The following is a 26399-nucleotide window of genomic DNA, read 5'->3' as shown; positions in this document are numbered from 1 at the left end:
GCTCCCTATATGTACCTAGTGTAGAGAGAGGGACAATAAAGAAAATGTACATGATCATATCAGATAGTGATAAGTGTTGCAAAGAGAAATAATCTGGGGTAAGGAAATAGGCAATATCACTGCATTTCACTGATTCTAAAAAAAATTTTTCTTCACATTTTAACATCTCTAAAATCAGGATGCATATTATGAAACTGTCATATCATTGCTTAATTGGTACTTTTCTTTCTTAGTGTTATCCAAAGTAATATTACAACCTACTAAAAATGACATATAAGATATTTTGTATAGAGTTATCAGGGAAGGCTTTTCTGCAATGATATGTCATCAAAGACCTTGATAAAGAGAGAGATATAACCACAATAATAGCTAGGGGCAAAGAGCACTGAGCAGAAGAAACATCAAGGGATGTTCAAGGAAGAGCAAAGATGCAACAGTGGCTAAGTGGAATAGGTGAGGTAGAGAATGGTAGAAGGTGACGCTAGAGCTGGTGACCTTCAACAAATTATCTCACTTAATATGTTTCACTTAATATTTCACTTAACTAAGCCTGATTTCTAAAATGTGAAATAAACACAACAGCATCTACCTGATATGAATGTGTGAAGTTTAAAAAACATAATGCAGTGAAGCAGAGGAACAGAAATGGCACGGGCATTCTCAACCCTGCCTTTCCCTTCTTTCTGCCTTGATAATGATCTACCAATCATTTGATCCCCTTATACTTCCTCTAATAGAGGAGTGACAATAATACATTTTGGTTTTTCTAATATAATTTTAGGCTTCATATTTTAAGCTTTTAATGTAAATCCTCATCCATTCAAACACACCATTTCCTATAAACTAACAAAAGCTATACATACAATCTTCTGGCCCTTTTCCTCATAATAAGTTCTCAAAAGAAAGCTCTCTAAGTGTCACATTCTTTCTTTATTTCACTGAAAATGAAGCATTCACTCTTTTTTTCTTTTCTCTATTATATATGTAGACTTGAGAGGAGGAGAACAAGGAGATGGATGAGGACTGGCAGATTACTAAATCTTGAAAAGGCTTTCCTGTTTTCATTTAAACTGTATTCTCATCTCCCTCAAAAAAACTTTTGACTGACTTGCCCCACAAATCAGTATTTAAGATTTACATTCCAAGTCATTACATATTTCACTTATATTCTGATGGACACTCAGATTTATTTCAGATATAGACATTCTACTCTGACAAAGAAACCATCTGATCATGACGGTCTAATAAAAAGACTGATACCTTACTTAGTTCCTTTCCCATGTTCTTTTCCTATTTCCCATTTTACTTAAAGTGCTCCTTTAGGAAACCAGATTTTACTGGTTTGAAAAGTTACTGTATGAACTTTCCCGATAAACTAAATTGTCAAATATTTCTGTGAGATGTATTTATAGAAATATTTATAAATAAAACCAATGCAGCAGGAAAAAAACAAGTTGTTAATAAATTTAATTTTAATGATAGGACACAAAAAAGGTGAAACTCATAAAAAGAAGAAAAAGTACTGGCATTTATATAGTTTGGCTTAGATTTTACATAAGTAAATTCAATATTATAATTTAGCAACTGGACTAAAAGAAGTCACCTAAGTTTCTATCCTAACAACACCACAAATCTAATGATTTCAAGGTGAGTTTCATCACACACTTTTATAGTCTTTTAAAACATAGTCCAGAGAGGTGTATATATGTACATTAGTTTTAAATGACTGATTTATTTAATCCCAAACTATTTTCATAATATACTGAGTAGTCCATAGATTAGATTCCTACTTCTTACCCTAACATGGTCAACTTGAGAAGATGCCCTTGGCAATGAAGAGAAAATTGCTTTAGACAATATATAATATCAAGGGCAAAAGAAGGTGACATGTGGAAAAATAATCAGGGATGGTTTAAACAGAGAAAATATAAAAACTGAGGTGGCTAAGGCTTTAAATTAACTAATATTTCCTCCCTGCATTATTTATATCCCTTGATTCCTCACCCCCACCCCCAATTCAGCAGCAATAACACTCATTGCCTTGATAAAAAGAAGAAAAAAGTCTTATTTCTGGCTTTTGAACTTGAAAACCTTGGAATCAGAGGACAAAAGGAAAAAATTATTATGATAAAACAATCTATAAGAATCCTAGTAAAGCTAAAAGAAAAAAAAATTAACTAGAGAATAATAAAAGTTCCTAGGACTAGAGAAATCATTGGAGGAAGACCCTGCCTAAACACCAGGTACAGGTGAATTTGGATGAGTCCATGCCCCAATTCCTGGGTAAAGTTTAGGGAAGCAGCAATACTCCAAGGTTCTCCACATCTCCTGTGCTGCTCACAGAAGAGATGGCTGTATAATTAGTCTTCAGATGGTACCCTAGGGATTCCTGTGACATGACACGGCTCAGGAGCACAGAATGTTTCCTATATTTCTAAGAACAGTACAGGAATGGCCCAGAGAACCAGCTGCTTAAAAAGAAATAAGAAAGGACCTAGAAATTACCACCAAGACCAAAGTTCATTCCATCAAATGCTGATGAAGGCACCTGACACTAAAAAGGGCTAGATGTGTCCTCCCAATGATTTGGCTTATGAAAGTCTCCTGGAATTTATGCTAAAAGGTATAAGTTAATAAGAAGGAATGTCACATTGACTGAATTATGGTTCTACCTTTCCATTAAATTGAACATTTAATTCTTATTTAAAAAATAAAGTTAACATTCTTGTACAATTTTGTCTTTTAGACTGAGATTTATACCTGCTAAATGGAATGAACCCTGTCTGATTCTAACTTATTTCATGCATTGAACTCAGACAGGAGCCTGAGTGGGGGTGGTATAAGACTAAAGTAGAGGAGTGGTGGAGAGGTGAAATGGTGACCCTGATGTAATTCTGCAGCTCTCCCTCTGACTCCATTTCAGACTTCCTACACATATACTTTTGAGTGCCTCTGACAAGGCTGCAGCCAAACCTTGGCTTAAGTATCTTACAGACATTTTCTCTCTCCTTACTGCAACCTTTCTTCATTGATAGGGTAAAGATGATGACCAAAGGTTTAGAAAGTTACATAATCATTCAAGTTCACACAATTACTAAGTGAGGATTTGAACCTGAGTCTCCCTGGCCCTGAAGCCCATACCATATCCACCCCCCCAAGTGGCCTCCAATAGCAAGGTGCAGTCAAATTTTAAGGAAATGTAACTGCGGGGGGGGGGGGGGGGGAGGGGGGCAGAGGGGGTGGGAAATACTAGAACTGTATTTGAGGAGAATCTGGGTTTTTTTCCACAGGAGTGTATGAAAAGGGACTTCTGATTTTGTGGGGAGAATAATGCCAGGGAAGGATTTTTTTTTCCATTTACTCATTCAACAACATGTTCAAGCACCCATGATATGTAAGGTACAGTACTCCAAACAGTGTTATCCTCACTATGGAAGCCACTCTAGTGCCAGAACTCTACTCAAGGTACATAGTAAGAACCATGAACATTATTCCTCCCCTCATTGTTTCTGGAGACCAAAACTGCTTTATAACACCTGGAAGGGAGCAAGGCGCACACTCACTGCTCTAAGGAATAAGGACAGTATATGTTTGCAATACATATAATATTTTACCAGTTACTTGCTTTCCAGATCTCAGATGACAAAGTTCAGTCATTAGCATGAGTTTAAGGCCCTTCGGTATCTTCCCTGACCTCCCTCCTCAAACCTGCACTTCAGCTACCCTGTGCTATTCTAACTCTATTTCCATCACCTAAAATGCCCTTCCTAACCTATTTTGTGCATTCCTCAAATATCCCCAGATTCTAATTCCTCTAGGAAACCTTTTAGGAACCCTCTCTTTGCTTGCAAAATCACTAATTCCTTCCTCTGATTCCATTCAGCAATTCCTTCACACTTCTACAAAAGCATTTACATCATTTATGTAAAATAGGCAATAGTGATCACAGGTAGAATTCAGAGAGGAAAAACTCCATGGCAATGGAGGAGGAGAAGGTATCAGAGTTAGAAAAAATGGAATGTATAAAGTCAGTGAATTCAGAAGAACACATACATAGGTCAGCAATACTTTTTGGAAGAATAGATTAAAGGTAAAAAATAAAAAAGAGGGAGAAGTTGAAGATTATTTACAAACATATGGCCAGAAAAGTAAGGTACCCCAAGTATACTATTGAACCACGTGAAGCAGTTGGGGCTGTAATTCTTGGTAACAGTCATGTTGGTGACAAACAATTTTCTTAGTAATAGACACCTGCATCATGCCACTGACATTTTTTTACTGTTTTTTATTGATTTTTGAGACAGGGAGAGACAGAGCATGAACAGGGGAGGGTCAGAGAGAGGGAGACACAGAATCTGAAACAGGCTCCAGGCTCTGAGCTGTCAGCACAGAGCCCGACGCAGGGCTCGAACTCACGGACCGCGAGATCATGACCTGAGCCGAAGTCGGCCGGCCGCTTAACCGACTGAGCCACCCAGGCGCCCCTGCCACTGACATTATAATGGGGACAACCATAAGAAAATAAATTCATAATTAGAGGTGGAGATATACATAGTGTAGATATCTTCACGTTTTGGCAAAGGTCTAGAAAGAGGTTTGGAGGGGTTTGTGCTAAAAGACAACAATAACATCCTGAAAGATGAATTTTGGATCATATATTATAATAGAGCTCATTTCATTCTACATACCCAAGATACTTTCTGGAAACAGTGCATAATTATTTTTCTATGTACATATGTTGATGTAGATAATATGTCAACTATTTCTTCCAATCAATGATGTCTCATTTACTCTACCTATCAATCCCCCTGCCTAGAAAAAACTTTAAACTAGATTTTCACTTAAAAAAAGTGAATTTCTTTCCTACTTGCAACTGGGAAGTAATGGAAGTTCATTTTCCCAATGACCTAAGTTAGGGTGGGGATTGGAAAGGTTGTGTCAACTCACTACTTAGATTTCTCAAGGAATCAATAAATTGGCATATGGGCAGAGTGTGAGCTAGTCTCTGCAGAGACACTAGTAACTAACTTTACCTGCATGAAGGAAAATGCAGGAAGACTAGAATAGTGCTTGGCAGAAAAAAAATGCAGAAATAGACTAATTCAATCCTCATGATGGGGGGTCAGAAAGGGATGCAACGTTTTAACCAGTAAACATTTGATTTATTATAGCAGCAGGTATAGAAATGGAGAGAAATTCATGGCCCTGAAAGAATCTGGTGACAGATGCATGAATGAATAGAACTGGAGTCATCTCTGAAAAGGTAAAGTTGAGAAAGGGTAAAGTTGCCTAACAGTTAGGACCAGAAGATCAGTAAGCAAGTTTTGGTTGAGGTGAGGAGTAAATCAAAAAGGGCTAGAGAGAGAAGAAAGAAAGCTTGCAGAGATGTAATGAGTTTGCTCATTACAGTAAACTCTGCCCAGGCCACTTGGGTATTGGAAGTGACAGAGTAGCAGCCAACCCAGTGAAAGTGGTAGTCATGCCATGTCACAAAGAGATTTTCAAGGACAAACAAGAAAAGATCTTTCCCCCTCTCTTCCTAGTTTCCAAGAAGAAAATTAGCTATAAATAGTAATATAGTAACTATGGAAAACTGAAAAATATCTACCCCGTCTCTATATCAAGGTTGTCTCCATGGGTACTGTTGTGACTCCAGGATGACAAGTCAAAGATGATGATCAGAATCTCTAGAAGCTGATCTAGGCCTTGTATCTGGACCACTGGACTGCCCTAAACAAGGACATCGAAGATGACAGGGTAGCTAAACAGAATAAGCCACCTCAGAAGATGACATGCTTCTTTGACAAGAAACTTACCTTCACAGGAACACAGAAGAAATCTCTGAGAACTGTTAGCAAGATAAAGGGTAAAAAATAAGAAAAACTGGATGAATGCAAAAGGTCTTAAGAGGTGAGAGTGGGATAATGCTGCACTTTTATTGATCCTCTCAGAAGGAACACCCTTAAAAAAGGTTGGTTTCAAGTAAAGTATTTTAAAGTAAAAAGTTTTGAAACTCTAAGTGGAATGCTACTTACAAGACAAAACCTTGAACTCTAAGTAACTTTGTTTTTATGTGTGCAGCTTAAATCTCTCTCCTTGCCGATAACAAATTCTAGCCTTTGAAACTATGAATGCACAAAAGAGAGCCAACTGGATTCACATTAAACATCAGAATTTCATTGCTTTGAAATGAAAACATAACATTTCCATCATTAAAACTATAGTCAAATATTTCTGAAGCTTCTTTGTAAAACCAACCAGGTAGAAGGATAAGAATTTGGTTTATGCCTCTAAGAATTTTTTAAACTACGTATTTTTTCATTTTCAGAATGGATCTTTGCTCCCAATATATTGAACTGAAATGATCTTGAAATAACTGGTATATTGATCTTTTCTTACAGACTTGTGCTTTAAATCACTATTTTTTTATGTGTTTGGCTTAAGTTTGTGTTTAGAAAGTTGGACCTAATTAAATAGGAAAACAAAAATGGGTAAAGGTTGAAAATATAGAAATGCATGGCATTATATGTTTAACAATGATTATTCAAGAATTATTCTCCAAGGCTGATGTTTTAGGAGAAAATTCTTTAATGATTATTTTGCAATCTTAGTTTGAGGCTGTGGAATTTGTAACTTCTAAATGAGAAGGTATTGGGACCAGAAGATGGCAGTGGAATAGGAGAATCCTAGGCTCACCTCGTCCCATGAATACAACTAGATAAATCATCCCAAATACCCAAGAAACTGACCTGAAAGCTGGCAGAACAGACTTCACAACTAAAGGGAGAGAAGTGATCACACTGAAGAAAGGAGGAAGCACAGAGATATAGTTTAGGGGAGAAATGGATCCTGGCTGTGGAAGGGAGGGAGCTGTGGTCACAGAAAAGGGTGAGACAGAGATGACCACACAGGGGAATGCATAAGGAGAATGTTTCCTCATAGCCATTGCCTTGGGAAATTAGAGGGGCTGAATTTTGTGAGTTCTTGCAACCAGCTGGACTTAAAACCTGGAGTTTTAGAGGTCAGCGAGCTTGGCTGGGATAGAGCCCCAAGGGCACTACACTGCTCTTGGAGAGAAGGCAGGCAACCAACCCATGGCAGACAGCGTAGAAATAGCAATCTGAAGAGTGCCTGGGGCACACAGTGGGGAGACTATTTGCTCTTCTCAAGTAAGTCCCTGAGAAACAGCATTCATACAGACACCTCTCAGGGAACACAGGAGCTGGCCGGTGCTGTTTCTCTTGCCTCTCCTCAGCATAAACACAGAACCACCTGTGGGAGGCAGTGCAGCAAGAAAAATGGCTGCCTAAACCAACGGAATGGGAAAAGATATTCGCAAATGACATATCAGACAAAGGGCTAGTATCCAAAATCTATAAAGAGCTCACCAAACTGCACACCCGAAAAACAAATAACCCAGTGAAGAAATGGGCAGAAAACATGAATAGACACTTCTCTAAAGAAGACATCCGGATGGCCAACAGGCACATGAAAAGATGTTCAGCGTCGCTCCTTATCAGGGAAATACAAATCAAAACCACACTCAGGTATCACCTCACGCCAGTCAGAGTGGCCAAAATGAACAAATCAGGAGACTCTAGATGCTGGAGAGGATGTGGAGAAACGGGAACCCTCTTGCACTGTTGGTGGGAATGCAAATTGGTGCAGCTGCTCTGGAAAGCAGTGTGGAGGTTCCTCAGAAAATTAAAAATAGACCTACCCTATGACCCAGCAATAGCACTGCTAGGAATTTATCCAAGGGATACAGGAGTACTGATGCATAGGGCCACTTGTACCCCAATGTTCATAGCAGCACTCTCAACAATAGCCAAATTATGGAAAGAGCCTAAATGTCCATCAACTGATGAATGGATAAAGAAATTGTGGTTTATATACACAATGGAATATTACGTGGCAATGAGAAAAAATGAAATATGGCCTTTTGTAGCAACGTGGATGGAACTGGAGAGTGTGATGCTAAGTGAAATAAGCCATACAGAGAAAGACAGATACCATATGGTTTCACTCTTATGTGGACCCTGAGAAATTAACAGGAACCCATGGGGGAGGGGAAGGAAAAAAAAAAACAGGTTAGAGTGGGAGAGAGCCAAAGCATAAGAGACTCTTAAAAACTGAGAACAAACTGAGGGTTGATGGGGGGTGGGAGGGAGGAGAGGGTGGGTGATGGGTATTGAGGAGGGCACCTTTTGGGATGAGCACTGGGTGTTGTATGGAAACTAATTTGTCAATAAATTTCATATAAAAAAATAAATAAAATAAAAAAAAAAAAAAGAAAAAAAAAAAAGAAAAATGGCTGCCTAACTTGCTTACACTAAGCCCCACCCCACTGTGCTCTGGTGGAACTTCCCTTGTCAGTCACACTTCCTCAGTCCTAGTGAGGCCAGCCCTTCCCCCAGAAGACCAGCACAAACCCCTGCCCACACTATGTCTTCTGATCAGAGAGTTACAGCACCTCACTTCCAGTGGAAGTGGTGACAGATTGCATTTCACAAGGAGACAGAGCAGAATGTGGTAATTAAAACTCACCACACTCAGGCCAGGGACCAAACATTGCCCACAGCAAGCAAGGAGAGCCTCTGCAGATGACTGGCCTGAAGGACAGAGCATCTAGAGCATATGCAAAGCACATGCAGCACACACTGGATATGCTCCTGAAGCACCGGGCCCTAGGCACTACATGACCTCTTCTTCAGAAGCAGGAGACCTCTTATTTTCAGAAGCAGGAGAAATAACTGGCTTGTTTAACACAGAGAAACAGGAAGAGACTTAGACAAAATGCCAAGACAGAGGAATTTATACCAAATAAAAGAACAAGATAAGGCCATGGCTAGAAATCTAAGCAAAATAGATATAAGTAACATGTCTGATGGAAAATTTAAAGCAGCAATCCTAAGGACACTCACTGGACTTGAGAAAAGAATGGAAGACATCAGTGACACCCTTACCACAGAAATAAAAGAGTTAAAAAAAGAATCAATCAAAGATGAAGAGGGCAAAAAACAAAATTAGAAACATACTTGATATAATAAACAGTAGTAGGCTAGAAGAAGCAAAGGAACAAATTAATGACCTAGAAGACAAAGCAATGGAAAGCAATGAAGTGGAAAAAAAGAGAGGAAGAATTATGCAAAATGAGAATAGACTTAGAGAACTCAGTAATTCCATCAAACATAATAACATTCATATTATAGGAGTCCCAGCAGAAGAGAAGAGAGAAAAGGGGCAGAAAATTTATTTGAAGAAATAATAACTGAAAAGTCTCCTAATATGGGGAAGGAAACATACATCCAGATCCAGGAGGCACAGAGAATTCCCATCAAGACATACTGTAAGTAAACTTGCAAGATATAGTGATAAAGAAAAATTCTTAAAAGTACCAAGACAAAATAAGTCATTAACTTACAAGGGAAAACCCATAAGGCTAGCAGGATATTTTTCAACAGAAAATTGGCAAGTCAGAAGGGAGTGGCATGACATATTCAAAGTGCTAAATGGGAAAAATCTGCAGCCAAGAATATTCTATTCAGCAAAGCTATCATTCAGAATAGAAGGAGAAATAGTTTCCCAGACAAATAAAAACTAAAGGAGTTTGTGACCAATAAAGGAGCCACACAAGAAATATTAAAGGGGACACTTTGAGTGCAAAGGGGGACCAAAAGTGAGAGTATAAAGGTAAGAAACACAAAAGCAGTAAAAATGAATATTTTTGTAAAAAATCAGTCAAGGAACGCACCAAAAAAAAAAAAAAATGATAGGGGCGCCTGGGTGGCGCAGTCGGTTAAGCGTCCGACTTCAGCCAGGTCACGATCTCGCAGTCCGTGAGTTCGAGCCCCGCGTCAGGCTCTGGGCTGATGGCTCAGAGCCTGGAGCCTGTTTCCGATTCTGTGTCTCCCTCTCTCTCTGCCCCTCCCCCGTTCATGCTCTGTCTCTCTCTGTCCCAAAAATAAATAAACGTTGAAAAAAAAAATTTAAAAAAAAAATGATATACAATATAACAACATATGCCTAAAATGTGGGGAGGGCAGAAGAAAAGAATGGTTCAAACTTAAATGACCTACAACTTAATATAGACTGCTATATGCAGAAGAGGTTATATACAAACATAATGGTAACCATATTTCAAAAACCATGTATCAAAAACCACTAATAAACATGCAAAGAATAAAGAGAAAGAAACCCAAATATATCATTAAAGAAAATCAGTAAAACATGAAAGACAAGAAAGGATCAGAGAAAATCTCCAGGAACAACCACAAAACAAGTAAAAGAATTGTAATAAATACATTTTTATCACTAATTACTTTGCATGTACATGGACAAAACACTCCAGTCAAAAGACTCAGGGTGACAGAGTGGACAACAAAAACCATACCCATCTATAGGCTGACTACAAGAGACTCATTTTAGACATAAAGACATCTTTAGATTGAAAGTGAGTAGATGGGAGAAACATTTGTCATGTACATGGATGTCAACAGAAAGCCAGAGTAACAATACTTATATTGAACAAACTAGACTTTACAGCAAAGACTGTAGGGGCGCCTGGGTGGCTCAGTCAGTTGAGTGACTGACTTTGGCTCAGGTCATGATCTCACGGTTTGTGAGTTCGAGCCTCGCGACAGGCTCTGTGCTGACAGCTCAGAGTCTGGAGCCTGCTTCTGATTCTGTGTCTCCCTCTCTCTCTGCCCCTCCCCCACTCATGCTCTATCTCTCTCTGTCTCAGAAATAAATAAACATAAAAAAAAAACTTTTTAAAATTAAATTAAAGCAAAGACTGTAACAAGAGACAAAAAAGAACACTATATAATAATAAAGGGGACAAATCAACAAGATATAACAATTGTAAGTATTTATGCACCCAATACAAAAGCTCCCAAATATATAAAACAATTAATAGTAAACAAGGAAACTAATCAATAATAATACATTAGTAGTAGGAGACTTTTACACCACACACATGGACAGATCATCTAAACAGAAAATCAACAAGGAAACAATGGTTTGGATAACATACTGGACCACATGGACTTAACAGATACATTAGGAACATTCCATCCTAAAACAGCAGACTATACATTCTTTTCAAATGCACATGGAACACTCTCCAGAATAGATCACATATTAGGCCACAAAACAGGCCTTCACAAATTAAGAAGATTGAAGTCAAATCATGCATCTTTTCTGATCACAATCCTATGAAATTATTAGTCAACCACAAAAAAAAAAATCAGGAAAGACCACATACACAGAGGTTAAATACCATGCTAATAAACAATGAATTGGTCAATCAGGAAATTAATGGAAAAATACGTGGACAGAGGGGAGGGCCTTCCAGGAGAGGGGCGCATGGGAGAGGAAGGTTGCGTGTAGGGATTCATGCTCCTTGCTGCTCAGGAAATGTCTTCACTTTCAGAATATGCCTTGCACATGAGTTGTCTCAGTGCCCGGCTACTCGGTGAAGTTGCCAGGCCCACTGATTCTAAAAACATGAAAGTGGTGAAGCTCTTCAGTGAGTAGCCTTTAGCCAAGAAGAAGGAGACTTATGACTGGTATCCAAATCACAACACTTACTTTGCACTCATGGGGACACTATGTTTTCTTGGCCTCTATAGAGATGAGCATCAGGACTTCAAAGAGGAGCAGATGCGTCTAAAGAAGCTTCATGGCAAGGGGAAACCAAGGAAAGGAGAAGGGAAAAGAGCAGCAAAAAAGAAATAGTGTTGGTCGGTCCATCAGGAGAAAAAACTTCTTTCTCAGCAACTGACAGCAGAAGGTGTAATCATCTTTCCACATCTTGGGAGGAGTGGGAGCTTCCTAACTGAAGATTATTTGGAGGAACACAATCATTTCTCTCTTGAAGTCTAATCCAGTTGAATTGTAACTGGTTTCGGGGACATGTTATAATTCTGCAAAGCTGTTTTGGCCTTGGTTTTTTACTCAGATGTTTACCTCTTCCTCTAAAGAAATTATTTCATAAATGATTGAAGAAGGACTCATTTGGGCTGAAAATGTGATGTTGAGAGCACAGGGGCAAACTCATCCGATGAGCATCCTTTAATGTCCTCAGTATCCCTTCTTGCTTCCCCCACTGCACCAGCTCTGAACTCCTCCATCTCTCTGACTGCTCAGACACTGTCTCCACCACCAAGCTCATAAACTTTAGGTACCTCTCCACCTAGTCCTTGGAGAGTATCTAATAAGATAGATTTGTGGGACAAGGGTGTACCTGCTAAGAGAGTACTGAGTGAGTACCTACTGTATACAATGTACTGGGGCCCTGGTAATACCATGGTTAGCAATAGAAAACAGTCCCTACCTTGTGGAACTTTCAGGCTTGTGGGGAAGACTAAATATTATATCATTACACAAATTAAATTGTATTAAATGCTACAAAGGAAAAATCCAGACTTCTGCGACAGTGTGGATCAATGAATGGCTCAACCCAGAGATAGCAAGAGGCCCAAACTTCAGGTAGTTTAAAGAAGGTCTCCCTAGGCACTCCTGGGTAGCTCAGTTGATTAAGATTCTAACTCCTGATTTCGGCTCAGGTCATATGGGTCATGAGTTTGAGCGCCATATCGGGCTCCATGCTGACAGTACAGATCCTGCTTGAGAGTCTCTCCCTCCCTCTCTCTCTGCCCCTCCCCCCATCTCTCTCTCAAAATAAATAAATAAACTTTAAAAAAATACATGGAAACAAATGAAAATGAAAACACAACAATCCAAAACCTTTAGGATGCAGCAAAAGTGGTTCTAAGAGGGAAGTATATAGTAACAAACGCCTATATCAAGAAGCAAGAAAAATTTCAAATAAACAACCTAATCTTATACCTAAAGGAGCAACACAAAGAACAACAAACAAAGCCCAAAGCTAGCAGAAGGAAGGAAATAATAAAGATTAGAGCAGAAATAAATGATAAAGAAAATAAGAAAATAGAACATATCAATGAAATCAGGAGTTCTTTTTTTTTGAAAAAATTAATAAAATTGATAAACCTCTAGCCAGGCTTACCAAAAAGAAAAGAGAAAGAACATAAATAAGTACAATCATAAATGAGAGGTGAGAAATAACAAACAACATCACAGAAATACAATTATAAGAGAATATTATGAAAAGCTTTATGCCAAAAAAATGGACAAACTGGAAGAAATTATAAATTCCTAGAAAAATATAACCTCCCATAACAGAATTAAGAAGAAATAGAAAATTTTAATAGACTGATAATCAGCAAAGAAATTGAATCAGAAAACTCCCAACAAACAGAACTCTAGAACCAGATGGCTTCAATGGCAAATTATACCAAATACTTAAAGAATTAATACCTATTCTTAAACTATTCCAAAAATATAAAAGTAAGGAAAACTTCTAAATTCATTCTATGAGGCATTACCCTGATACTAAAATCTGATAAAGACACTACAAAAAATGAGAACTTCATTACCTCTGATGAACATAGATGCAAAATCCTCAACAAAATACTAGCAAAATGAATCCAACAATATATTTTTAAAAATCATTCACTAGAATAGCGAACCCAGAGTTGGACCCATAAATGTATGGCCAACTAATCTTTGAAAAAGCAGAAAAGAATATCTAATGGAAAAAAGACAGTCTCTTTAGCAAATGGTGCTGGGAGAACTGGACAGTAACATGCAGAATAATGAAACTAGACCACTTTCTTATATCATACACAAAAATAAAATCAAAACGGATGAAAGACCTGAATATGATACAGGAAACCATCAAAACCCTAGAGGAGAAAGCAGGCAACAACCTCTTTGACCTCAGCCGCAGCTATTTCTTACTCGACACATCTCCAAAGGCAAGGGAATTAAAAGCAAAAATGAACTATTGGGACCTCATGAAGATAAAAAGCTTCTGCACAGTAAAGCAAACAATCAACAAAACTAAAAGGCAACCAATGGAATGGGAAAAGATATTTGCAAATGACATGTCAGACAAAGAGCTATTATCCAAAATCTATAAAGAACTCACCAAAGTCCACACCCAAAATACAAATAATCTAGTGAAGAAATGGGCAGAAGACATGAATAGACACTTCTCTAAAGAAGACATCCAGATGGCCAAGAGGAACATAAAAAGATCCTCAACATCACTCCTCATCAGGGAAATACAAGTCAAAGCCACACTGAGATACCACCTCACGCCAGTCAGAGTGGCTAAAATAAACAAATTAGGAGACTATAGATGCTGGCAAGGATGTGGAGAAATGGGAACCCTCTTGCACTATTGGTGGAAATGCAAACTAATGCAGCCACTCAGGAAAACAGTGTGGAGATTCCTCAAAAAATTGAAAATAGAACTACCCTATGACCCAGCAATAGCACTGCTAGGAATTTACCCAAGGGATACAGGAGTGCTGATGCATAGGGGCACATGTACCCCAATGTTCATAGCAGCACTTTCAACAATAGCCAAATTATGGAAAGAGCCTAAATGTCCATCAACTGATGAATGGATAAAGAAGATGTGGTTTATATATACAATGGAATATTGTATATATAATATATACATATGTAAATATATATGTATACATATGTAAATATATATGTATATATTATATATACAATATTTATATATATTGTCTCATTATTTGGCAATGAGAAAGAATGAAATCTGGTCATTTGCAGCAACGTGGATGGAACTGGAGGGTATTATGCTAAGTGAAATAAGCCAGTCAGAGAAAGACAGATACCATATGTTTTCACTCATATGTGAATCTTGAGAAACTCAACAGAAGACCATGGGGCAGAGGAAGGGGAAAATAAGTTACAAACAGAGAGGGAGGGAGGGAAACCATAAGAGACTCTTAAATACAGAGAACAAACTGAGGGTTTATGTGGGTGGAGGAAAGGGGAAAGTGGGTGATGGGCACTGAGGAGGGCACTTGTTGGGATGAGTACTGGGTGTTGTATGGAAACCAATTTGACAATAAATTATATTAAATTAATTAATTAGTTAATTAATTAAAATAAAAAATCATTCACCATGATCAAGTGGGATTTATTCCCAGTAAGTAAGGGTGCTTCAATATTTGCAAAGTAATCAATGTGATACATAACATCAGTAGCAGAAAGGATAAAAACCATATGATCATTTCAATAGATGTAGACAAAGCATTTAACAAAGTACAACCTCCATCCATGATAAAAGCCCTCAACAAAGTAGGTTTGAGGGAACATACCTCAACACGATAAAGCCCATATATGAAAAACCCATAGCTAACATCATCCTAAATGAAAAAAACTGAGAACTTTTCTTCAATAGTCAGGAACAAGACAGTCCACTCTCACCACTGTTACTTAATAGTACTGGAAGTCTTGGCCACAGCAATCAAACAACAAAAAGAAATAAAAGATATCCAAACTGGCAAGGAAGAAGTAAAATTTTCACTATTTGCAGATGACATGATACTATACAGATAAAACCTGAAAGACTCCACCAAAAAACTTCTGGAATTGATAAATGAATTTAGTAAAGTTGCAGGATACAAAATCAATTATACAGAAACATGCTGCATTCCTATACACCAATAATGAAACAGCAGAAAGAGAAATTAAGGAATCAATCTCACTTACAACTGCACGAAAAATAATAATATAGCTAGGAATAAACCTAACCAAAGAGTTGAAAGACCTGTATTTTGAAAACTATAAAGCACTGATGAAATAAACTGAAGAGGACACAAAGAAATGGAAAGACATTCCATGCTCATGGATTAGAAGAACAAATAATGTTAAAAATGTCTGTACTACCCAAAGCAATCTCCAGATTTAATGCAATCCCTACCAAAATACCAACAGGATTTTCACAGAGCTAGAACAAAGAATCCTAACATTTGTATGGAACCACAAAACACCCCGAATAGCCAAAGCAAACTTGAAAAAGAAAAGCAAAGATGGAGGCATCACAATTCCACACTTTCAAGTTATATCACACAGCTATAATCAAAACTATGGCATTGGCACAAAAATAGACATACAGATCAATAGAACAGAGTAAAAAACCTAGAAGTGAACCCACAATTAGATAGTCAATTAATCTTTAACAAAGCAGGAAATAATATCCAGTGGGAAAAAGACAACTTCTTCAGCAAATGGTATTGGGAAAACTGGACAGCAACATGCAAAAGAGGGAAACTGGACCATTTTCTTATACCATACACAAAAATAGGGGCACCTGGGTGGCTCAGTCAGTTAAGTAGCCAGCTTTGGCTCAGGTCATGATTTCACAGTTTGTGAGTTTGAGCCCTCCATCGGGCTCCACACTGGCAATGCAAAGCCTAATTGGTATCCTTGTTTTCTCTCTCTCTCTTTCTCTCTCTCTCTCTCTCTGACCCTCTCCTGCTCATGCTTTCTCTCTCTCTTTCTCTCTCTCTCTCTCTCTCAAAATAAATAAATAAAAACTTTTTTAAAAAATGGGCAGAATACAATAGACATTTTTCCAAAGAAGACATTCACATGACCAACAGACACGTGAAAAGATACTCGACATCACTTATCATCAGGAAATGCAAATCAAACCTACAATGAGATATCACCTCATATCTGTCTGAATGGCTAAAATCAACAACACAAGAAACAAAAGGTGCTGGCAAGGATGAGGAGAAAGGGGAACTCTTTTGCATCACTGGTGGGAATGCAAGTTGGTGTAGCCACTCTGGAAAACACTATGGAAGTTCCTCAAAAAGCTAAAAATAGAACTACCCTCAGATCCTGGAAATACACTATAGGTATTTACCCAAAGAATACAAACACAATAATTCAAAGGGATAAATGTACCCTGGAATTTATAATTTATAGCAGCATTATCTATAATGGCCAAATTATGAAAATAGCCCAAGTGTCCATCAATTGATGAAAGGGTAAAGAAAATGCTGTGTGTGTGTGTGTGTGTGTGTGTGTGTGTGTGTGTGGTGTGTATAATGCACACAATGGAATATTCTTGGACATAAAAAAGAATGAAATCTTGTCATTTGTAATCACATAGCAAAATAAGTCAAACAGAAAAAGACAATTCATATGATTTCACTCATATGGGAATTTAAGAAACAAAAATGAGCACAGTGGGGAGCAGGGAGAGGCAAACCAAGAAACAGACCTTAACTATAGAGAACAAACTGATGGTTACCAGTAAGGAGGTGAGTGGGGGAATTGGTGAAGTAAGTGATGGAGACTAAGGAGAGCACTTGTGATGAGCACCTGACCTGGTGAAGTATGGAGGTGTTGAATCACTAGATTGTACACATGAAACTAATATTACACTGTATGTTAACTAACTGGAATTTAAATAAAAACTTTAAAAAAATAAATGAGAAGAAGTATTGGCCAGTCCTCCTACCATCTCTAGTAAAATATGACCTTTATAAATTTTTTTTTCAACATTTTTATTTATTTTTGGGACAGAGAGAGACAGAGCATGAACGGGGGAGGGGCAGAGAGAGAGGGAGACACAGAATCGGAAACAGGCTCCAGGCTCCGAGCCATCAGCCCAGAGCCTGATGTGGGGCTCGAACTCACGGACCGCGAGATCGTGACCTGGCTTAAGTCGGACGCTTAACCGACTGCGCCACCCAGGCGCCCCTAATCTTTAAAGAGATTTACAACTACAAATTGGAAAGGTCCTTAATATAGGAAATTTAAACTATTAAAAATTTAAAACCTTTAAATTTAAAGCTAAGGAATGTAAAGGCAGTAGAAAATATGGTATAATAAAATTAAATGTTAGATTTTATTTTAATTTGGAGACTTTTTTAGCTAATTTTCCAAGTTGAATAGATAAGTGTCCTTTTTTCGAGGGGAGACAGAAATGGATCCATTTGTTTGGGCTTTGATTTCTAAAGGAAGTTCTATAACTTAAAGTACATAGCTACCTTAAATAGCACAACCTAGATTTGCTACACATATTCTATAATAGTTTTGAATACAGAGTACTCAATATAAAGTGGCATTCTCTGATCAGGTTGACATCAATCAATCCTAGTCTCCAGGGAGAAAAATGGCAATAGAAAATCACATTCAAGCATAATGATTGTTTTCCAATCTGGAAATCAGTTTAACACAAACAATAAATCAACTACCACATGGTGCTATGAGATTTGATGTACAGTGATGTGGAAGCTCACTCTGCATTGTCCAGACCCCTTAATGCGAGGGGAGAATGGGAAGGGCTGCACCTGAACTCAGCTCACCAGTCTCATGACTCTCTTCTCCATGAAAAAAAGGTCTGAAATTTCCCATAGATTTTATGCTCTCCAGGTGCTGAGCAGCTAGATTTCACAGAAGTCTCCTGAAAATAGCTGACATCTAAATTCAGACTGTCTGGCACCCATGTAGTCTGTTCCCCCCACCATCCTATTCCCAACAGACAAGATGGCCCTCATGTCTTTCCTATAAGGAGGAAGGGTCCTACCATGGAATGTAACCCTCCTACATCTTGCCCCTGACCCAGCTTGCTTCCCTCGATGTGGGTCTGTGTGCCCCTTTATACTGGCTCTCAGATCTTAAGTTTTCCAAACAAGCCTTTTCTTTAACTTATACCAAATGATGTTGAAAATCTGACCTTATTTACCTTGTACAACAATCTTCTAAGGACACTTTGTATACAAAGAATGATGGCAGTCTGTGGTGAAGGGGTCTATTCAGTAGCCACATTGGCATGGAAAGAATATAGATAATTTCCCTGATATCATCTGCCCAACTATAGTCAATCCTCATTATTCACAGATTCCATATTTGCAAATTCATCTACTCACTAAAATTTATTTGTAACCTCAAAATCAATCTCCACAACTCTCTCATGGTCACTCATGGACATGCACAGAATGAAGAATAATAATTTGAGTTCACTAACACATTACCAGCTGAGGTCAAATGAAGAAACCTCTGTCTTCTTATTTCAACTTTCTTACTGTAAACAACTTTTTTTCTTGTGGTCTAGTGTTAACGTTTTTCACATTTTTGAGCTTTCTGTTGGTGATGTTGCTGTTGAAAATGACCCCCAAACATAGTGCTGAAGTGCTATCTAGTGTTTCTAAGTGCAAAAGGCTATGCTGGTGCTTTACAAGATTATTAGATTAGCTTCCTTCAGGACTGAGTTATAGTTCTGTTGGCCAAGAGTCAAACATTAATAAATCTAAAAAGTGGTACTTCTAGGAAAAAAATAGGTTATTTGCTTATTTGTACATGAAGACACTCTGGAAGTGCTAAAGTAACATCTATATGTGCAATGAAGTTATGGAAAATATGTAAAGTGAACAAATTTGTGGATTCATCAGATTAAAACCAATTAAAAAAGCATAGTGGAGAGCACCATTGTAAGACTGAAAATCAAAGAAATTTATGGTCATGTTACCTAGGGTCAAGAAAATGTCAAACCCTTCTTAGCTAGTTCTGGCTGCTTGCATATTTCGAAAGGCAATAAAGAGTAAAAAATGTTAAACTTCCAGGAAAGCAGGTTCTGCAGATCAGAAAGCTGCAGAAGAACTTTTTAAAATACCTGCTAGGTGTTATACAAAAACAGAGTTATGTGGAAGAGCAGGCTGTCAATGCGTATGAGACTGACTCGTTTTACAAGGACTTTGGCAAATGAACCTATATGAAGCAAATGGTGTTTCAGCTGACAAAAATGCTGTGACCAAAGGCTCGCAGAAACTGAACCCTGTATTTATCATAGGCGCAATAGTTCAGTATTCACTAATTCAGTGTTTGTGGCAACTTTATAGAAACATCACTACTATATGTAAACAGATTAGACTGCAGTGGGGTCAATGCAGGAGAAATGTTTTCCATTTAAATGAAGAATTGTTGAAATGGTAAATGTTTGAGGATCAACAGAAACAGTAAAGCTGCTGAGTGCAATCTGTCTTTCTGGAACAAGAGCATTCCATCAACTCTGATACACACACACACACATACATACCCACACACACATATACATACACACACATATATATATATATAATATATACACAAATATGTATCATATATATATGTAGGCTGATGAGGTAGAACAGATATATATTCATATACACACATCTATATCAGCCTAAAACCCCATATGCAACCAATGAGTCAACAAAGAAGTCAAAATGAAATTAAAAAAAAAATACCTTGAGACAGATGAAAATGAAAACACAACAGTTCAAAATCTTTGGAATGCAGCAAAAACAATTTTAAGAGGGAAATTTATCTCAGTTCAGGCCTACCTCAAGAAACAAGACAAATCTCAAATAATCTAACCTTACATATGACAGACCTAGAAAAGAATAGCAAACAAAACCTGAAGTTAGAAGGAAGAAAATAATAAAGATCAGAACATAAACAAATGAAACAGAGATTAAAAAACAATAGGGGATATCAATTAAATCAAGACTGGTTCTTTGAAAAGATAAACAAATTGATAAATCTTCAGCCAGGCTCATCAAGGAAAAAAGTTTCAAATAAATAAGTCATAGGGATGAAAAAAGTATAGCATAGAGAATATAGTCAGTATTTTAATAACTTTGTATGGTAACAGTAACACCACTTATCATGTTAAGCATTTTGTAATGTATTTAATTGTCAATTCACTATGTTGTATACTTAAAACTAATATAATATTGTATGTCAACTATACCCAACATTTTTTAAAAATTAAAAAAAAATAGTAATGTTTGCAGATAAATCTGTAGGTGTTGGTACAAGTTTTTTTTACTAACTGTTGCCTTTTTTTATCTTAGTGCAGGCGCTGTTATTTTCCTTACTAAATCAACATTTCTGTTCTCTCTTAGAATAGTGCTATTTATAAGGTTGGTTTTATACTAGGCTCTATTTTGGTAAGTATATAATGACACAATGCAATATTGTGTTTTCAGACTTCTTTTTCTTAAACAGGCTTTAGAAGTCTTGCATAAATACTGGCATTAAAAGTATTCAAGCAGTTTTGGGGCGCTTGTGTGGCTCAGTCGGTTGGGTGTCCGACTTCAGCTCAGGTCATGAGCATGACTTCAGCTCAGGTCATGATCTCACGGCCTGTGAGTTTGAGCCCTGAGTTCGGCTCTGTGCTGACAGCTCAGAACCTGGAGCCTGTTTCAGATTCTGTGTCTCCCTCTCTCTCTGCCTCTCCCCCACTCATGCTCTGTCTCTGTCTCTCTCAAAAATAAATAAACATTAAAAAAATTTTAAAAAAGAAAAAAAATTATTCAAGCAGTTTGATTTTTAAAGTAACTAAATGTTAAAAGAAATGGAATGTTTGTCAGTCCCAGGTATAGTACATAGATTCTTGGACAATTTGTTGATGTCAAAATTTGTGCATCTTATTCACAGTTGTCTCTGTCCCATTATGCTTTTAAAGATTACATTATGTTATGGTGTATTCAATCCCCTGGAGCAAGAAATACGATGGCTTCCTATAGGTGAAAATTCTTATTTTTACATTCAAAGTTATCATTTCTGCCTCCTATCCTTGACTTTTCTTATTTTCAATTAGAGATGTGGTGTTAAGAAATGAAACATAATTTTAGGCCTGTATATAAAGTAGAATATGGATGCAAATAGAGTTTGTTGAAACATCACTGTAAATTGAGTACTGACACTTGATAGAATTTTACTACTTTCACATTGATATGAACAGCCATAATAATGGCTTATCTTCAAAATGTAACAGGGTATTTCTCAGAAGAAAAAAAAGGAGAAAAAGTAATCATTCTTTTTGGGACATGTAGACAATTCTGGTACCATAATGAAGGGAAGGAGACAAATAATTGGAACTGTATTATATGAAATATAATGAGACAGGAAAAATGGATTAAACAATCTCAAAAAATACAAAGCCAGTCTCACATAACCTCTTTACTTTCCAGAGTTTCACACTGCTATACTGTTTGGTAAGTGTTTAGCAAAGGAGAGGTAAGTAGGAGTAAAACTGTTCTGTGTTAATAATATTCTAGAGTTTAGATAACTTAAAGAAAAAGTCATGATCTTTCTACCCACTTATTTATTCATCAATATCCCTCTCAATGTGATTGAAATTCAAGGTTGAAAGGAGTTATAAAACCAAAGACTTAAAAGACAAAAAAAAAAAAGACAATAATAGCAATGCAGAATTACAATTTATGAATCATTAGTTGAGGAAAATTGCATTAAAATTTTTATGTAGTTATCCACATTGCACCCTATAATCAAGTGGATTTGGCCACTATGACATCATTACTTGTTCATTTTCAGCCTGGTTGATCATATCACCAGTAAATATCATGCACAGTGGAAAACTACTTTTAATTATTATAACTCCGTAAGTGTTTAAGTTAAAATATATTTATGAATAAAAGTAGTTTAATAAAAAATGTATACAATATATAAGAATATATACAATAAGCAATATGTATCCATTAGTATCCAGATTATATTACAAACATATTACATTAACAATTCAAAATTTGAAAATTTCCACAATAATGAATTTTTTATATTCATCACTAAGAATTTTAACACATAACACTAAATAGTTTTTTGGTTACAGGGGAAATCTAAATGAAAATTATGAACTACACAGAAAAAACAATTACATCATTATATATTGAAACCTGTGGGATGATGCCAAAGTAATACTCACAGGGCTATCTATAAGCTAAAATATATTTATTATTACACAACTGAAAGTAAACGACATAAACTTTTGATTGACTAAACATGAAGAAAAACAAAATAAACCAAATATTAACCACTGAGATTCATCACCAGATACCCCTTCAAGGAGAGACTTTCTGCTCAGGGACATAAAGGGAGTGTGGTCAGCAGGCAGCCTCCAGCTGCCAGCTTCTTTTGGGTCCACTTCAGCTGCAAAGAGCCCTCCTTGTTTGAGGCCACATTTTCCAGAGTGGCCTACACTTGGTAACTGAGGGAGGTGGGACATAAAGACCCATTATCTTTTCCTAGTCATGGAACGAGAAAGTCATAGGAATAAAAGGCGCAGTATAGGGAATATAGTCAATGATATTGTAATAGCTGTATGGTGACAGTAGTCTCTTGCAGTGAGCAAAGCATAACATATAAACTTGCTAAATCACTATGTTTTACACCTGAAACTAATGTAACATTGATGTCAGCTATAGTCAAAAATAAATAAGTAAATAAATGAATAAATAAATAAATAAAAGAGGAAACCAAGATTTTCCTAGCTAGAGAAGAACTTATATAACCATAAAATCTCACTCAGAGGATAACCATTATGAGTCATGATGCTCTGAAAAAGCTTAATGGGTGTGTTTGGGTCTCAAAAATAGGTTTTGACTAGATTGAAAAGGACATAAGCATTTCTAAGTATTTGGGGGGAAGAAGTGATCTTAGAGATGATGATCTCTCAGATGAGAGGGTATGAACAAAAAGCTAAAAAAGAAACAAGAGTCTTGGTTGCACATTAACATAAGAAAATAAAAACCATTTGAGGTTTATGAACAGGAAGTGACATGAAGGCAGTAGTTGGCAAGAAAGCTGTGGGATCAACTGATACAAGTGGAAACATGAGGCCCAAGGACAATACAAAGAATTAAGGGATGCAGCAATGAAAGCCTAAACCAAGATGGTGACAATGGGCATATTTATAAAGAGGTATAAGTGGAAGTCATTTTGACACAAGGTCTGTTGGGCCTTATAATGTAATATGGGAGTAGAGAGAAGATACCAGTGTTAGGAATTGAGGAGGAAATCAAGAAGCTAATATGTGGTTGGGCTACAAGTTCTGCCTCAAACGTTGAACTCAAATTTGTATACGAGAGAAGAAGGTTCAAAAGCTCTAAGTCAGTAAACTAACAACACCACCCAATACCAATCCCTTGAATTGTTGAGAGTAGTAATATCCAACTACTTGATAATAAAATAATAAAAATCTTTGAAAATGGCAGAAACTGGGAGGAAAGGTGGCAATATGTTTACAGACAAGTAGAAGAGGATAAATGATAATCTCCAAATAAAGAATGGGCAAATACTTAAGGGAATATGTGCACATTAAAGTTAGACAGCTAGGAATTACATTAAAAAAAGATGCAAGAAGAAGGAATTAGCAGTAATATGAAAGAAGAGGAGTCAGAGCCATGGGTTCATAAACCGCATGGAGGAACCTAATTGAATTGTCAGGAGAATTTTTCCTGAATTACCTAGATTGAGGTTTCCCACAGAGGCCTGAAACCAGCTACTTTGATCAGGCTTTGGAGAATGGGAATTAAAAGCGTTCTGGATACAGAAATTACCATCTCCGTCTTTATGGAGAGAACTGTGGGAGGCAGGACGATAAAAGGAAGTCATTCAGGTAGTCTACCATTTTAAATTTCAGTTGACAGGTAAAAGAAGAAACTAAAGACAATGCTAAGGTTTAAACATAAATGACTAGGAGGATAATGATGTCATTAACATACATAGCAAACTCCAGAAGGAAGTTTGGTTAGAGAGCAACATGAGTTTAAATTTAAACTGAATATAGGGGCACCTGGGTGGCTCAGTCGGTTGAGTGTCCGACTTCGGCTCAGGTCATGATCTCATGCTCCATGAGTTCGAGCCTCGCCACTGGGTTCCATGCTGACAGCTCAGAGCCTGGAGCCTGCCTTGGATTCTGTGTCTCCCTTTCTCTCTGACCCTCCCTCACTCACGCTCACTCTCGCTCTCTCTCTCTCTCTCTCTGTCAAAAATAAAGATTAAAAAAAGTTAATTTAAACTGAAAATAAAATGGCAGCAAGACTTCCAAGTGGAAGTTTATTGCAGTCTATTGGAAACCTATATCTGAAGCCTATAGGACAAGCCAGGAGTTCAGGAGAGCAATAGAGTTCTAGAAATCAGTTTCAAAGGGGGACTATTTAAAGTCATGGAATTCTAAGGTGGGGGGATGAGTAAAGCTAGAAGAGGGTGAAGAAAAAAAAGCCCTTGGGGAAGTTCCACATTAGCAGGAGAAACAGGAAAAAAGAGTCTTACAGGAGACTGACAAAACATTTGAGAGGCATTAAGACAATCAGAACAAAGACATCAATAAAGAAGCTTTTAAATATGAGGATATGACCAAAGTATACTGAAAGGTCTAAGAGAGTGAAGGCTGAGGAAAGCTCACCATAGTAGTTTGTATCTAGACAAGGCTATGATGATACAGACTCATATTAACGGGTGGTTTAAACAAAGTAAACATTTATTTCTCTATTATATTAGTAGTCTGGATGAGGGTTATTCTGCTTAATAATTTATAAGGTTGTCAGGAATCCAATCTTTTTATTGTTGCATTATTTCTAGGATGTTGCTCTCTTCTCTATGGTTTCTGATGACTCCTCACAATCTCACATTTTAGGATGTCATATGAAGACAGAGAAGGAAGGAGACTGTGACCCAGAAGTAACACAAATCACTTCCCTTCACATTCTTTTGGCTACAACTTAGTCAAATGGCTGAAATGTAGGCTATAGCTGAGTACATATGTACATAACTGAAAATTCTATTTTAAGAGAAGGAGGACAAATATTCACTACCACTGTCAATGAATTTCCCTGAACTTCTGATTTAGATAACCATTTTCTATACTCTCAAAGTACCTTGTCATAGCATTTACCATATTAATGTGAATTGTTTTGTTTAAACATTACCCTTTTTAGACTATTATCACCTTGAGGGCATGGATTATGACTTATTCATCTTCATATTCCTATTTTCAAAGATAATTCCTGATACTAATAAATGCTACGTAAAGCAATAATATTTGATGAATGAATGAGACAACCTTACAAGTAGATCCAGGGGCGCCTGGGTGGCTCAGTCAGTTGAGCATCCAACTTTGGCTCAGGTCATGATCTCACAGTTCATGGGTTCAAGCTGCACATCGGGCTCTGTGTTAACAGTGCAGAGTCTGGAATCCACCTTGAGTTCTGTGTCTCCCTCTCTCTCTGTCCTTTCCTCATTCATTCTCTGTCTCTCTCTCTCTCAAAAATAAATAAGCATTAAAAAAAATTTTTTTAAGTAGATCCATGCCACTATTTTGAATTGTGTTATTTTTCTTACTATTGTTATAAAAACTATTTGTATATTTAGAATGATAGTCATGTATCAGATATATATCTTACAAATATTTTTCCTCAGGCTATAAACTGAGTTTTCACTTTCTTAACTATCTCTTGAAAGGCAATGTTTTAATTTTGATTAAATTTCAATTTATCAATTTAAAAAATAAAAATAAGAAATAAAAGTAGATCCAGTATTGGTACAACTTTTGCAATTTAAGTGATCAAGGTTGAAAAATTGTTTCCTCTAATGAATACAGGAATGTTCTGGCACTTTTTCAGATACCATAAAAAGTGTCTGTTTTGAAAGATCCTTGAAATAATTATTATAATAAGCACTGTGGCTTA

General features: G+C 37.0%; 1 long non-coding RNA gene and 1 pseudogene across 2 annotated transcripts in view; one reads left to right on the top strand and one right to left on the bottom strand.

Moving 5' to 3' along the window:
* The window catches only part of LOC123380011, a 442540-nt gene that overhangs the window by 272254 nt on the left and 143887 nt on the right, over nucleotides 1-26399 (bottom strand). The gene's annotated exons all lie outside the window — the stretch shown is intronic.
* Nucleotides 11379-11771, top strand: LOC101092343 (annotated as a pseudogene).

The sequence above is a fragment of the Felis catus genome, chromosome C2 (assembly GCF_018350175.1).
Source record: "Felis catus isolate Fca126 chromosome C2, F.catus_Fca126_mat1.0, whole genome shotgun sequence".
NCBI classification, from domain to species: Eukaryota; Metazoa; Chordata; class Mammalia; order Carnivora; family Felidae; genus Felis; species Felis catus.
The sequence above is the reverse complement of the archived record's forward strand: the minus strand, read 5'-3'. Positions and strand labels throughout refer to the sequence as shown.